The sequence below is a fragment of the Dendrobates tinctorius genome, unplaced genomic scaffold (assembly GCF_039654945.1).
Source record: "Dendrobates tinctorius isolate UK_male_01 unplaced genomic scaffold, ASM3965494v1 ptg000046l, whole genome shotgun sequence".
NCBI classification, from domain to species: Eukaryota; Metazoa; Chordata; class Amphibia; order Anura; family Dendrobatidae; genus Dendrobates; species Dendrobates tinctorius.
In genome coordinates, this window is record NW_027361714.1 from 74,844,506 (window position 1) to 74,856,918 (window position 12,413).

The 12,413-nt window shown below is 40.8% G+C and overlaps 1 protein-coding gene and 1 long non-coding RNA gene across 2 annotated transcripts in view; both read right to left on the reverse strand.

The window, feature by feature from the left end:
- Positions 1 to 12,413, reverse strand: part of AMD1 (adenosylmethionine decarboxylase 1) — a 48,892-nt gene that overhangs the window by 19,516 nt on the left and 16,963 nt on the right. The gene's annotated exons all lie outside the window — the stretch shown is intronic.
- LOC141089535 (uncharacterized) lies at positions 332 to 8,250 on the reverse strand. The gene is made up of 3 exons (XR_012232317.1): positions 8,139 to 8,250; positions 993 to 1,166; positions 332 to 672 (listed from the first exon to the last, which is right to left on the reverse strand). It is a non-coding gene; the product is annotated as an uncharacterized lncRNA (long non-coding RNA).

Consider the following 12,413-nt stretch of genomic DNA (forward strand, 5'->3'; position numbering starts at 1 on the left):
TATCGCTAGCAATATCGCTATAACTTGTGACGTTATAGCGATATTGCTAGCGATATCGCTGTGATACCTACGACCCACTCCCCCACTGGTTATCGCTGATCGCGCGAGAACGTCCTGGACCATTTCTCGACGTTAGCTTCCTGTGGAGAGACGAGTGTGGAGCCGGGCGGGAGGACGTCAGGATCGCCTAGTGTGACAGGTAAGTAGCGACCCCCGTCCCCAGCGATGTCGCTGGTGAGATCTGCCTGTTTTTTTGGCAGCTCACTAGCGACAACTTAGCGATGCACCAGCGATCCTGACCGCGTCATATCGCTGGTCGGGATCGCTGGTGCATCGCTAAGTGTGACAGTACCTTTAAACAAGGAAGCTGATATAGTGCTGTTATGCTAATTGAATCACAAGACCAAACTGCTTGCTTTCAAAGGGTACAGGTGCTTGAAATCACAATCTTCTGTTAACCATGGTTACCTCTTTAAGAAGCATTTCTCAGATCAAGAATTTCAAAACTAGGTTTACTTGCTGTGAAGGAGGCTTCACGGCACCCAAGAAAGAGCCTAAAGAGGATTCCGCTACAGGATCAATTCAACACCAGTGCAAAGCTTGCTCAGGAATGGCAGCAGGCAAGTGTTGGAGCTTCTACGTGCACAGTGAGGCGAAGACTTTGAGGTTGACCTGGTGTCAAGAGGAAAATCAAATAAGCCACTTCTCTCCAAGAAACATGAAGGACAGATTGACATTCTACACAAAGAACAGGAATTGGGGTGCTGAGGACTGTGCTAAAGTTATTTTCTTTGATGAAAATCTGAAATAATTATCCGGAGAAGAAAAGGTGAGTGCTACCATGAGTACTGTGTTATGCCAACAGTAAAGCATCTTGAGACCCCATTCATGTAAAGGTTGCTTTTCATCTCCATGAGGAATGGTATCTAAACATCCTCCAAGAGCAATTTTGTGATGAACAATGGTTTTTTACATGAATCCAAAATACTCACATTTTAGGTTCAATTCCCAGGAAATTCCCCACTTAGAACCTGTGTTCAAGCCTTAAAAAGCCGGTGTATAAACACAGTCCGAAACTGTGATAAATTATGAGCCATGATTAGGCGAGAATGGGTTGTCACCAGTCGGAATATAACAGAAGCCGATATCCAAAATAAGGGTCAACACTGTAAATATTGAGTTTGAAAAATGATTATTTATCAAGTGTAAAACCGTATGAAATGTGTATAATTGTACTTTAGTAACCATATAAAACCTCTAAAAGATATAAAAAACATTAACCACTAAAGCAACAAACTTTGTGAAAACTAAAATTTGTGTATATAACAGTCCTGTACAAGTTTTAGGCAAGTGTGGGGGGAAAAGGCTGCAAAGTAAGAATGCTTTCAGAAAAAGTAGTGTTAATAGTTTCAAGTCACAGGGCTACACTTCAATTTGAGTTGGCAATTAGGTCAAGATTAATGGTGTCCTCAATAATGAGTAATATAGATATACCATCAGGGAGGGGTCTGACTGGAGCTACATTGATTAAGCAGTAGGACAATTATCCCAAACATACTGCCAATGTCATTAAGAACTATTTATATAATTGCCTTGTAATGATTTCATTTCCTGTTCTGTCCAGATGTCACCGTATCCCAGAATTCCAAGCGGAGGAAGTTCACCGACCACCATATTGGGATAACCAAGTGATGGGTGTCTCAATATGGAAACTGCTGCTGGTACCAACCTATTGCGCGGTACCACCAGAGGAACACCGTCGCACCACACACACACTCAATACGCCGTATGCAACACTCACTCACGCAGCCTCTTGCGCGATACACCGTCGCACTGCACCTGTGCGAATTCCACACAGGCGCAGTGAATCATTCGACTGATCCCGGCGGCAGATGCGCGACGTGTCTACAGGCAGAGGAAGCCTGTCACATTAAAGGGGTTTTCCCAGGAACAAAAGTTCATTTCAAAAATTGTCTGTCTGACCGTGTACAGAGCATACCACATCTCCTGGGCAGAGGAGGAAGCAAAAGACAATACTGACATTACATCAGGGTATAACAGAGGATTCATTTTGTGAGGTAAAATATTTCACTGTTTTTAATCAATATTTTACCTCACAAAATGTATCCTCTGCGATCTCCTGCTGTAATGTCAGTACTGTCTTTTGCTTCCTCCCCTGCCCAGGAGCTGCGGTATGTTCTGTACACGGTCAGACACAGGGGTGAGAGAGAGAGCATAGTGGGGAGACAGCTCAAACAGGAAAGCACATGAGGGGAGAACACAGCACAGGAAGGAGAGAGACAGCAGATAAGGGGGATAGCACATGGGGTAGACACGTCAAAGACGACAGTACAGACGGGAGAAGTCAGCACATGGGGAAAGAGATAGGTGGGTGAGCACATGGGGGGGGGGGGGGGTTCTCAACGCTGCAAAGCCTGCCCCCATCGTGACATTACCACCCACCCGATGCGATAGCATCTGGCCTCCATCTACAACCACTGGCAAAAATTATGGAATCATCGGCCTTGGAGGATGTTCATTCAGTTGTTTAATTTTGTATAAAAAAAAGCAGATCACAGACATGGCACAAAACTAAAGTCAATTCAAATGGCAACTTTCTGGCTTTAAGAAACACTAAAAGAAATCAAGAACAAAAAATGTGGTAGGCAGTAATGGTTACATTTTTAAACCAAGCATAGGGGAAAAATTATGGAATCACTCAATTCTGAGGGAAAAAATTATGGAATCATGAAAAACAAACCAACAAAAACACTTCAACACATCACTACAGTAGTATTTTGTTGCACCACCTCTGGCTTTTATAACAGCTTGCAGTCGCTGAGGCATGGACTTAATGAGTGTCAAACAGTACTCTTCATTAATCTGGCTCCAACTTTCTCTGATTGCTGTTGCCAGATCAGCTTTGCAGGTTGGAGCCTTGTCATGGACCATTTTCTTCAACTTCCACCAAAGATTGTCAATTGGATTGAGATCCGGACTATTTGCAGGCCATTACATTGACCTGTGTCTTTTTTCAAGGAATGTTTGCACAGTTTTTGCTCTATGGCATTATCATCTTGAAACATGATTTAATCATCCCCAAACATCCTTTCAATTGATGGGATAAGAAAAGTGTCCAAAATATCAACATAAACTTGTAATGACAGCCATCTCCCCAGTGCCTTTACCTGACATGCAGCCCCATATCATCAATGAAAGTGGAAATTTGCATGTTCTCTTCAAGCAGTCATGGTTATAAATTTCATTGGAACGGCACCAAACAAAAGTTCCAGCATCAACACCTAGGCCAATGCAGAATCGCGATTCATCACTGAATATGACTTTAATCCAGTCATCCACAGTCCATGATTGCTTTTCCTTAGCCCATTGTAACCTTGTTTTTTTCTGTTTAGGTGTTAATGATGGCTTTCGTTTAGCTTTTCTGTATGCAAATCCCATTTCCTTTAGGCGGTTTCTTACAGTTCGGTCACAGACTTTGACTCCAGTTTCCTCCCATTCGTTCAATTGTTTTGTTGTGCATTTCCTGTTTTGGAGACATATGGCTTTAAGTTTCCGGTCTTGACACTTTGATGTCTTCCTTGGTCTACCAGTATGTTTGCCTTTAACAACCTTCCCATGTTTGTATTTGGTTCAGCTTTTAGACAGCTGACTGAACAACCATCTTTTGCAACATTGCGTAATGATTTACCCTCTTTTAAGAGTTTGATAATCCTCTCCTTTGTTTCAATTGACATCTCTCGTGTTGGAGCCATGATTCATGTCAGTCTACTTGGTGCAACAGCTCTCCAAGGTGTGCTCACTCCTTTTTAGATGCAGACGAACGAGCAGATCTAATTTGATGCAGGTGTTAGTTTTGGGAATGAAAATTTACAGGGTGATTCCATAATTTTTTTCCTCAGAATTGAGTGATTCCATAATTTTCCCCATATGCTTGGTTTAAAAAAGTAACCATTACTGATTACCACATTTTTTGCTCTTGATTTCTTTTAGTGTTTCTGAAAGCTGCCATTTGAATTGACTTTAGTTTTGTGCCTTGTCTGTGGTCTGCTTTTGTCTGTGATCTGCTTTTTTCTACAAAATTAAACAGCTGAATGAACATCCTCCAAGGCCGTCGAGGCCATAATTTTTGCCAGGGGTTGTAGTCTTCAGCATAAACAAGAACAAGGATTCATGGAATTGAACCAATGCCCCCCCCCCTCAAAAAAAAAACAAAACAAAAAAAAAACCTCTGATCAAGATCTATCTGGGAAATAACACCCACAATTTTGAAAGATTTACAATTAGATCTTGTTGAAGCTGCTTCCAAGCTTTCTCATATTAATCACATGCACAGTGTTGTGCACATACTGCAGCTTGTAATAAGGGATAGTCTGCAAGAGGGACATGCTAGAACTCAGACATAGTAAGGAAATTGGTTATTACTGCCGGAACCCTTAAAATTGATTCCATCTTGAAGAGACGTACTGGAAAAGGGACATTTGTGGATCAATCAACTCGGTGAGGCAGCACTTATTTAATGATAGAGCAATTGCTTGAGCTGAAACCCTTCTTTGTAGGCATGGCCAACCAACTGGTAACAATAAGTGAAGGTCAATCGACACAGACAGCTGAATTGAAGGAATTGCTTTATAACCTATTTATAATGACCAAAAAATTAGAAGCTGAAGATTTAACTCCTGACATTTTCATAAAGGAGTGGAAGAACTTGCTGTTTTGCTTGTCCCAAAGAGGAGGTTTAATTGCAGATGGCATTGCTGCTTCAATGAAACAGATACACTGCTATTAGAAAATAAAATACTTCTGGCAGCTGTTTATGTGGACCTGAGTCATCGTATATTGCTGGATGATCAACAGCTTACTAAAGGAAAACAAGCTCTGACTGAAGTAGCAGTTAGGATGAGCTATTGGGCTACAGGTCTGGCAAGACCAAGAGGAATTGGTTCATGCCAGTGCTACTGCTACCATATCTGCAGCCTCATCAGATAAGTTTAATTTTGAAAAGTATTTGTACAACTTGGAGCAGTTGCTGCAGGGAAAAAGATTCCACTCCCATAGCAAATAGACTGACCATATTTCAGCAAAATGTTTCACTTGCTCTCCAAAACTGACTGTGCAAGAGGAAATTCCTTTATACCATGAAGTGAGGCGATACTACGTCTCAGAACAAATTCATACACTGCACAAATGTTATTCAATGTTTTTGTAGAAAACTTTTCCCCACTTACTGCATAGTATATTGCACATTTACAATTTATGAGAGTTTGTGTTCTATAGTTGTATTGCAATAAATATATTTGGTTTATCTAACTTAATTATTGTATCATATTGGTGAGTAAAAGCCTGATGTTACTATTATACTACAGTAAATGTATCACTTATACATGGACCATCTATGAGGAAGTCGGGAGTCCGAGAAATTGAGGAGCCTGAGGTATGGGCTTACAGACTCCACAGCCCCGATTACTGCTCTAAAGAATATTTTTGCCCTTTACAATACTATCGGTTGGCTTACATGAATTGGCGCCTCTTCTAAGTGACGTGTAGAGTCTGGAGTAATGTTTCCCGTGTACAAGTCACAAGCATTTTTCAATGAATTTGATTGGCAGGTGTGGACACGCCTTCCTCTGCCCATTTAGGATAACCTAAACTGGCAAAAGGAAGCTAAAAGTCTTAAGCCAGTTTTCAGTAGTCTAACGTTTTGATGAATTGACCCAATGTTTGCAACATCTTCGCGTATACAAAGTGCTGTTGTAGGCTTTTGTTTTTAAAACTGTTGCACGGTACAGTATATATTTTTTATCTTTCTTTGGGTCGGTGATCAGTCTATATGGATTTTGAGCTCAACTATAAGCAGCTATTGGGAGGAAGAGTCCAAAAAGTTGTCATTAGCTACATCACCATAGGAAGGATCTCGGTCTAGGTTACATAAAGGCTAATGAAAAAGATTTTACCTTGAATCTCATTTTGAATGGGTGATGTGACCCAACTAATGGGAATGACCCGAGTAGAGACAAATGAGGACTGACGAAACATTCTTTAGTGGTGCCTGGTAAATGACCAGTTTCCAGCAGGGCTGTGGAGTCGGTAAGCCAAACCTGCGACTCCGACTCCCACACATATTGCTTATATTTAGGTGAAAAATGTATTGTAGTACAATGTGAACATCAGACATTTAATCATTTTTATGATCCAATAATCAAGATATTTAGATAGAACAGAATATATATTTATTGGAATACAACTTAGAACACAAAAAACTGTAATAAATAGTAAATATGTAATACACTATGTAATATCGATTACATATATACAGTACAGACCAAAAGTTTGGACACACCTCATTCAAACAGCTTTCTTTTATTTCATGACTATGAAAATTGTAGATTCATTCTGAAGGCATCAAAATTATGAATTAGCACATGTGGAATTATATAATTAATAAAAAAGTGTGAAACAACTGAAAATATGTCTTATATTCTAGGTTCTACAAAGAAGCCACCTTTTGCTTTGATTACTGCTTTGCACACTCTTGATGAGCTTCAAGAGGTAATCACCGGAAATGGTCTTCCAACAGTCTTGAAGGAGTTCCCAGAGATGCTTTGCACTTGTTGGCCCTTTTGCCTTCACTCTGCGGTCCAGCTCACCCCAAACCATTTCGATAGGGTTCAGGTCTGGTGACTGTGGAGGCCAGGTCATCTGGAGTAGCACCCCATCATTCTCCTTCTTGGTCAAATAGCCCTTACACAGCCTGGAGGTGTGTTTGGGGTCATTGTCCTGTTGAAAAATAAATGATGGTCCAACTAAACGCAAACCGGATGGAATAGCATGCCGCTGCAAGATGCTGTGGTAGCCATGCTGGTTCAGTATGCCTTCAATTTTGAATAAATCCCCAACAGTGTCACCAGCAAAGCACCCCCACACCATCACACCTCCTCCTCCGTGCTTCACGGTGGGAACCAGGCATGTAGAGTCCATCCGTTCACCTTTTCTGCGTCGCACAAAGACACGGTGGTTGGAACCAAAGATCTCAAATTTGGACTCAGACCAAAGCACAGATTTCCACTGGTCTAATGTCCATTCCTTGTGTTCTTTAGCCCAAACAAGTCTCTTCTGCTTGTTGCCTGTTCTTAGCAGTGGTTTCCTAGCAGCTATTTTACCATGAAGGCCTGCTGCACAAAGTCTCCCCTTAACAGTTGTTGTAGAGATGTGTCTGCTGCTAGATCTCTGTGTGGCATTGACCTGGTCTCTAATCTGAGCTGCTGTTAACCTGGGATTTCTGAGGCTGGTGACTCGGATGAACTTATCCTCCGCAGCAGACGTGACTCTTGGTCCTTCCCTGGGGCGGTCCTCATGTGAGCCAGTTTCTTTGTAGCGCTTGATGGTTTTTGCCACTGCACTTCGGGACACTTTCAAAGTTTTCCCAATTTTTCGGACTGACTGACCTTCATTTCTTAAAGTAATGATGGCCACTCATTTTTCTTAGCTGCTTTTTTCTTGCCATAATACAAATTCTAACAGTCTATTCAGTAGGACTATCAGCTGTGTATCCACCAGACTTCTGCACAACACAACTGATGGTCCCAACCCCATTTATAAGGCAAGAAATCCCACTTATTAAACCTGACAGGGCACACCTGTGAAGTGAAAACCATTTCCGGTGACTACCTCTTGAAGCTCATCAAGAGAATGCCAAGAGTGTGCAAAGCAGTAATCAAGCAAAAGGTGGCTACTTTGAAGAACCTAGAATATAAGACACAGTATTTTCAGTTGTTTCACACTTTTTTGCTAATTATATAATTCCACATGTGTTAATTCATAGTTTTGATGACTTCAGAGTGAATCTACAATTTTCATAGTAATGAAAATAAAGAAAACTCTTTGAATGAGGTGTGTCCAAACTTTTGGTCTGTACTGTGTATATATATATATAACACTATGACTTATCTCAGCTAAGACAAAGCCTAGATCCTCAGGCTACATTCACACCATGGGCGTAGCCAGGATCAAACCTGATGGGGGCAGAACCTCATACTGTTCCACAGAACCTCATACTGCACACCTCAGCTTCTGCAGAACCTCATACTGCACACCCCTACACTTGAAAATAAAGCCTGCACCTTAAGAAGATGTGGTGGTGATGAATGCAGTCTATTTATTCCAACTATCAATTGATGTTGATGTGTTACTGAAGATGAGCAATGCCTGTCCTGGGCGTCCTTTTGGGCAGCTATGAGGTGCTAAAAAAAAAAAAAAAAAGGAGTGTTAGACTGTGTACTACCCGGTTTTCATTCTTTTTGGTACAGATAAGATATGGATAGACAGATATAAATAAATGGATAGAGCAGATTTCTAATCTGCTTTTGCTATTGAAAACATTATCCATGAGCTCAAAAACCTTTCAGGTGATGCAGATTTTTAAAAAGCTGATCGGCTTTTGCAGCTGAAAAAACGTATCCTCAAAAAACGCAGGAAAAACGCTGTGTGTGAATGTAGCCTTAGATCAGGAATATAACCCATTTATAGGACATTTCATAACTTTCCCAGATTCCTATAAAAAAATATTCAGCACATCCTGCATTGAATTACTGTACCCAATTTATTATATATTTTAGGAGTCGGTCCATTTTATACCGACTCCACCAAAATGAGCACCGACTCCGACTCCACAGCCCTGGTTTCCAGAAAAAATCATCCATATGATCAGCAGATTTTCACCCACAGTATCTGCAATTCTTTTATACAATTTGGCTATCCTTGTCCAGTTTCTTTTACAACTCCTGAGCTCTGTATTATGAAGTATTCACTTAAACACAGAAGTGTTCCACACGGACATAGGCTGCTAATGTATAACTACAGTTGGCTCATTTGCATCAGTGCACATGGAAAAGTGATTTTACTTGCAAGGTAGTAGTCTCCAGAGACATGAAGCCATTTCCTAAAACGTTCCTAAAATTGGTTAAAAGAATAAACCATATTTATTGCCTATTGCTACCAGAGCTGACTTGCAATTCTGAATGTGAATCTGTCACCTCCTGTGACGCATTTGAGCTATTACTATGGGCATACAGATAATAGAATGGTTAAACCAGTCTTACAGGTATGCCTCAGCTGCACTCTAATGTTATGATTTATTCTAGGCTATGGGGCATGTAATGCCTGGAAAAAATCCCTGCCCTCTGTCTTCATTACAATAGCACCCCCTTCCCATGCACGTCACAATGACCTGTGACGTGCAGTTGCAGCGCCGTTCTCTTATGGGTACCTTATTTGCCCTTTTAATGGCAGCCTTCATTATGCTTAACATAAAAGATTAAAAGTGCATTTCTCAACATCTAAACCGCAGCTATGAGGCATATAGGCGCAAGACTAGTTTAACCATTCTATTACCTGTATGCCCATAGAAATACAGTAGCTTAGCGTCACAGGGGGCGACAGATTCCCATTAAACTGCTTTAGATAAAATTAAAGCCATTTTGTGACTGGTTGCTATGTGCAACAGAATTTATTTTTTAGACAAGTTTTCATAAGCCTGCCTCAATATTTTCAACATACATGGTCATCCTGGAAGAAATTATGGTATTTTGAGGGACCACTGTAGAAACCAGTATAGGCCATTAAAACAACAGATTTTTGTGCAAGACTTGTGAATACATATTTTAGCTGAGGTGCCATTTTTACTTGCCATGTTGATTACTTCTTACTTTCTGGAATGGTTCCTTTAATGGAGGCTACATCTTCCAAAATGTCACTAGCTTAGCAGAAGGTGAAGACAACATAATGCACAAGCTTTGCTCCCAAGCCTATTTCGATTCAGCAGTGATAGATCAGTGATCTAGGCTCTGTGTCCACTAACACTACATTGTGTCAGTGTATTGTACGCGATGCAGCTTCGGTCTTTCTTGCGATAAGTTACTCCCTGTGAGCTTTTACAAGTTGTTTTCCAAATGTTTTATTTGAGTTTCAATAAATGTAAAGGGAAAGAACGAAAAAGGAAGGACAATAAAGTCCAAATATAAAGACATAAAATGAACCAAGTTAATGCAGAAGCATATTATGCAGTGAATTATTACAAAGGTAGGTATTCAAGCATATAATATATTAATATATATGTTCCAAACACAAGGGGCCTTAGGCAGGTGCACTCTGGGTGAATACATAAGAGAACTCCAGCCATCTAGGCCATTTCCTATAATATTTAGCAAATTGATCATGTACATTTGCAAATTTCAATTCAAAAGAATGATGAAGGCTAAGTTTGTCTATAATTTCAGTAATTTGTGGGGGTTTGTGTTTTTTTTTCCAAAGAAAGGCAATACTATGTTTGGAGACTAGTAAAATGTGCATAATCAATAGCCTGTTTGAAGTATCAATTTTGTCTGCGTCCAGAGAAAGAAGAGCCAGACGAGGAGACAAAATAAGTCGTGTTCCTAGGATAAAATCGATGAGGTTAGAAACCTTTCTCCAAAATGTAACAATTTTGGGACATTGCCAAAATATATGCAAGATATTTCCTGGCCTTCCACAACCCCTCCAACAGAGCGGAGAATTGTCAGGGTTGATTCTATGAAGTCTAACGGGGGGGTATAATACCATCTCGTTAAAAGCTTGAAGTGTATCTCTTGTAGTGATAAGGAAATGGAAGAGGCATACGAGAGGGTACATGCCTGTTCAAGGTCAGAAGGGTCAATTGTCGTGTGCAATTCGGTTTTCCATTTGACAATATTTTGAGTCTTTACCGCTTCAAAGCTATTGTTACACCATTTGTACGTGTATACAAAACTCCAAAAATATTATGTTCTATATTACAAATAAGGTTAACTGCTGGTTCAGAGATTCTCGGGTAGATAGTAAGGAACTCATAGATTAGGTCTTTGAGGATAACATTGTAAGAAAGCAGGGGTAGTAGATTGAAATCTTTCCTTGAGTTTATTGTAATGTGTACAAGTAACGCCATCGTATAAATCTTTTTTTTAGTCCAAGTTCAGACCAAATGGGGTCAATGGTCTGATTAGATGCTTGAAAGATAACTAATAGAACCAGATTTTTTATTGTGACTTCTTTGTTAGAGCCTCTTTTTGGAGCAGAAAATTTTTTCCAAGCTTCAGAAATAGCTTGAAAAATCGGATGAGAATTCGCAATTTTTTATGAAGGAGTTGGTTCAGAATTAGTAGGTGAAGAGGTTTATAATTATTAAAGAACAGTTCTAGTTCATGCCAAGCTGGTGTCGTATCATGAGGCCCCAGTATGAGCTTTGTTTGACTAAATTTGCAATGTAATAGGCCGTAATATTTGGGGAACCAGCTCCACCATAAGATTTATGGTTGCATAGAATATTTTTGTTATTCTGGGTCTTCTGTTATTCCATATAAAGGAGTTTAATGAGGCTTGAAGGTTTGTGAGAGAGGAAGTGGGTATTTTTAAAGGCAGTGAGCGAAGTAGGTATAGGATTTTTGGGCAAATATACGACTTGACCATCATGATTATTCCCCACCAAGAAAGCCCATCATCTCTAGATGTACAGAATTCATTAAAAAGCTTTTTAGTAAGCAGCTCTAAGTTTACTTTTATTAGATAGTTTACGATTTTTAAGAATTTTAGGCCTAGATATGTCAACCCATCAGTGTCCCACCCCCAAGGTGAGAAGCCCTCAATTTCCTCTTGGTCTGATCCTAGTTTTGACCCGTTGAAGCGCTTGAGCAGCGCGAAACGGCCGTTGTCAGCCTATTTTGCACTCCTTATGTCACTTCCCCGACTTGACATGTTCTTGATATGTCAATAAATCAGTGAAACTACAATCTCGATGAGTGCGACCTCTTCTCTTTGCATGGATACCCAGGATTGACTGTTTCCAGGTCTGGCACCAGAGATTCCTAGCTGCTGGGCTTCTGCATGCCGCACATCATTTGAAGTCACACGGTAACAGCAGTGCCGTCCGCTTTTTATCTTGAGTTTTGTGATCCTAGGTTAAAGCCAAGTATTTTGGATTTTGAGTCGTTTATTTTAAAATAAGAGATTTTAGCAAAAGTCTGGATTAAGGTTTGTAAGGCAGAGATAGAGTTGCTTGGATCTGTGAGGGTAAGAATAATATTGTCTGCATACAACGCTATTTTAACCCCTTTCTGCCATCCGACGTACTATCCCGTCCATGGGACCTGGGCCCCTATGCCCATGGACGGGATAGTACGTCGGCGCGATCAGCGGCTCCCACGTGGTGAGCGCCGCTGATCGCGGCCGGGTGTCTGCTGATTATCACAGCTGACACCCGGCACAATGTGTCAGGGGCGGTCACGGACCGCCCCCGACACGTTAACCCCTTGCACACCGCGATCAAACACGGGTTAAAGGGAAGCATCGGCAGGGAGGGGCCTCCCTCCGTGCTTCCCTGAGCCCCC